This window comes from Sparus aurata, chromosome 24 (assembly GCF_900880675.1).
Source record: "Sparus aurata chromosome 24, fSpaAur1.1, whole genome shotgun sequence".
NCBI lineage: Eukaryota > Metazoa > Chordata > Actinopteri > Spariformes > Sparidae > Sparus > Sparus aurata.
Window position 1 is genome coordinate 13,185,674 of NC_044210.1, and position 3,773 is coordinate 13,189,446.

Genomic DNA, 3,773 nt, shown 5'->3' on the forward strand with positions numbered 1-3,773 from the left:
CCGAGGCCATAAAAGTTGAAAAAGTTGAATAAACACCCGGTTTCCCCTCTCATGAGCAGCAAGGTTTGCTTGGAAAATGACTGACACTAAACCATCTCACCACCAGAGGGAGACAATGCTTTTCCTTACAGTCATTAAATCACAGTTAACTGCTCTCACCTGGCATTACAGGTGAACAAGTCCTCAATTAGGTGGACTTTTAAATCAAAACAGCAGTGCTTTAGGGGGTGAAAACCCCAAACAATCCTGTGTCATATGATAAATCAATTCTAGTTTTGGGGTAAGTTTTATTTCAGACTTTGATTTATGATGCATCAGTTCTTATTTCTGAAATATAACAACTCACTGGCTCAGAAAAGCAAGACAAATGCCTAATTTCAGCTCGAACAGACATAGTGACAGCATGCGTATTGGGTGTGTGAGCGAACAAGATGAAAATAGGGGCCAGAGAGAGGGAGAGAGAAGGCGTCCTTACAGGAAGAAAAAGAGCCAAAGTTCACCTCGCACATGTTTCTGGGTCGACCTCTCCTCTCTGCGCTCGCTGAAAGACGTGACACTCTCTCCGTTTCCTGCAGCCCGGGCCTCGCTGCACATCTGTCGAGGCGGTCATTTTTAGCTGGGGCTGCTATTTTCATTTCGAGCATGGAAACTTTTAGGTGAAAAAAACAAAACAATGGAGGTGAAGGAATCGAAGAGCTCTACAGCACAGTGTGACTGAGCGTTGTTGCCATTTTTAATAACTGTTCATATGCAAGCTGCTTCAGAGAAAGACTGAATTACATAAGACAAAAAAATAACTGTTACACCTCCCATTTTAAGACCTTCAAACCCCAGAATGCACTTTCCCCTGTAATTAAAGTCTATTTAAAATTATTTTAGATATAAAGTCATTGTTTGCCACTTCACAGAAAGTGACAGAAACATTTAGAAGATTTAATTTTAAGTTTCAACCCAAACACAGTAAACGAAAACTTTTTTTGTCATCAATGGAGAAAGTCCCCAGACTCCCTTCAAAAAACGCCCAATTTTGTGAGATGTTGAGTCAGGACAAACTTTATTTACATTGTGAAGTTCTGTCCATGACAAATTTTTAAGTATTTGGGCCTTATTGTTAATTCGGCAAATGTTATACATGAAGATATCTCTTCCTTCATGTAAAAAACATTGTGTGTGTTTGTCCTGGTGATGTTCATGTTCTGAGAACTAGAACAACAGACAACACGATCACGGGACCCAGATTATTTTCATCCCACAATTGACGTATTTCAATCTGGAGTACTTACTGACCGATTGTGATTGCTGTCCTTAAAGCCGTGCTGCTAACGTGGCTAATAAATGCTACACAAACAAACATTTAGCAGTATTGTCGTTACAAAAGGACATGTGAGGCTGGTTGTAACAGACAGAAACGGGCCGCTCAGCTTTAATTAGCCTCCTGCTCATCTCAGAGAGGAAGAAGTCATTTCTCATTTCCTGAGGAAATAGATCAGCCCAAAGGCTAAATCCTCCTCTTTTTCTTCGTTTCATCTCCTCCTGCTTTAACAGCGAGGTGCGTCTTTAAAAGCAGAGCGTTCCACGTGATGTGTTTGTGCCTGTTCACCCAAAAACGTGGGGAGTCTGCGACCCTGAGATGACTTGGCAGCGACGCCCAGATCCTGGCTGGGGTGTCTCTTGTTCGCCGAGGAGCCTCGATGAGGTTTCCCAGCTACTCCTTTTCCTTCCTGTGCACCCTCCAACCCCACCTCACTGACGCCCCTCTCCACTTAAAGAAAACTGCGAAAGGATCATGAGAAAGGATCGAACTGTTGGCCTGAATTACGTTCACTGGCATGAGAACACAGGGCAGAGAGGAAATTACAAATCAATTCAAGGAAAGTAGGAAGAGAGAGAGAGAGGTGGGAATGTGTTTCCTAGAAACATATATTTCATTTTTATTGCATTTTAAAAATGTTATACCTACCCACTTTAACAGCTGTCGTTAGCTCTTCCCGCGCTTCCTCAGTCACATGATCAATACCTCATTGGCCCTAATCATTCAGACACTCCCTCTGCTCTCTTGCTTCAATCAAATTGTGAAAATAATCTTCCAAAAGTATGGCTATATAATAACAAATATTTGGTTTTACAAGCAAAGTGACTACTCAGAGGTTTACTGTAGCTGACGAGCTAACGGTTAGCACACTAGCTGCTAGTCCGGAACAATACTTTCTTGAGCTTCTATCTACTTTCTCTGTGCTCAGCAGTTTACTCCCTACCAGTTTTTTTACTTTTCAGAATTAAGCACAGTTGTTAGCCTAGTTAGCTTGGTCGCTAACGGAACAATGAATTCGAACAGATTGCAGGGACAAAATAAAATAATTTTAATGGAACAAATTCAAAAGAATTATCAACAGAATGTGAATAAAAAGCAGTTCTGACGTGATCATGTCCATGTGCTGTGTTGCATCTACTGAAGTTAGCATGCTAACCAGTTAGCCATGTGCTAACGGTGTGAACGCTTACAATAGCAGCTACAGTTAGCAGCAGTTAGCGGTACACCGGGCCATATTTTCTTACATATAACTTTAAGACAGGACACATATCCTGCAACTGTCTGTAAAGGCTTTCCCTGCCTTCTATTCGACACAAGTTGTTAATTAAATATAGATAATGATACAACACTGCTGATAAAGCTACAATTCCTTTTTTTGGACTCTCTTCTGCTCTTCTCAGGACGTCTTGGTTGTTAAATACATTTATACATATTTTGATTTTTAGACAAAACTTTGACTGGGGTTTAGTGAATAACTCACATTTACAGAAAATTAAAAAACGGGAATGAAGTCAAAATTCGCACACCTAAAAAAACTCAGTTGCTCTTGAAAGCTGCTCTTCATATGGCTAATGTCTCTGTATTTTCATACACACACACACACACACACACACACACACACTCCATCCACACACCCCTCCTCCACAGGCTGAGGTCGAAGCTGATCGAAAAGGAAATGGGCTGCTTTAACATCCCACCTTTTCCCAGATCCTGGGAGGAGTCTGCGCCTGGTGGCAGCGGGGAGAACAATGGCAGGAAACTGGGAGAAGAGAGAGGGAGTTCCTGTTGGCAGGACGATGCTGAAGACGAGAGCGGCGCTGCACCTCGTACAAGTGGACACTGGCCCGCCGCCCTGCTGAGTAGGAACTGGGCTCTTTAAAGCCGTAATAAGGTTATTGTTCGAGATGTTTTTGAAGGGTTTGATTTTCAAATGTCTGACGTTTGAAGGGTGGGATGTCTTAGATGTTCTGCTGCTTGACAAAATGATCAGATCAAAAGTGCTTTGTTAAGCAAGTAACATCACGATTGTTCCGTGTGGTTGATCACGCCACCCAGTGAGAACAGAGTCACACATGAGGCTGATTTTGTTGGGTTTTTTCCAGTTCGTGTATATTTCTTGAACCTCCTGTTGATGCGGTCTCAGCCCAGTTCGTCGGTCCACACCAGAGTTCGATTGACACCTTTCACACCAAATGAACCAAATAGACATATTCAACTGAGTTCTTCTGAAACGCACCAAACAAGCACCACCGGGAAACCAGTTCATTGATTGTGGATGTTATCTTTGATAGTTTTGGCCATTGTTTTTATTTGTACTACAGGAAAACTCTTGGAATGGGACACAACCAGAACACCGGTGATAAGGTTTCCCAATGATTTCAGTGAAACAGCCAGTGCGGATCTTTTTTATCCACCCTAGCAGCGGCTTTAGGGATGATCGTTTTGGCCTTTTAGTCAGTCC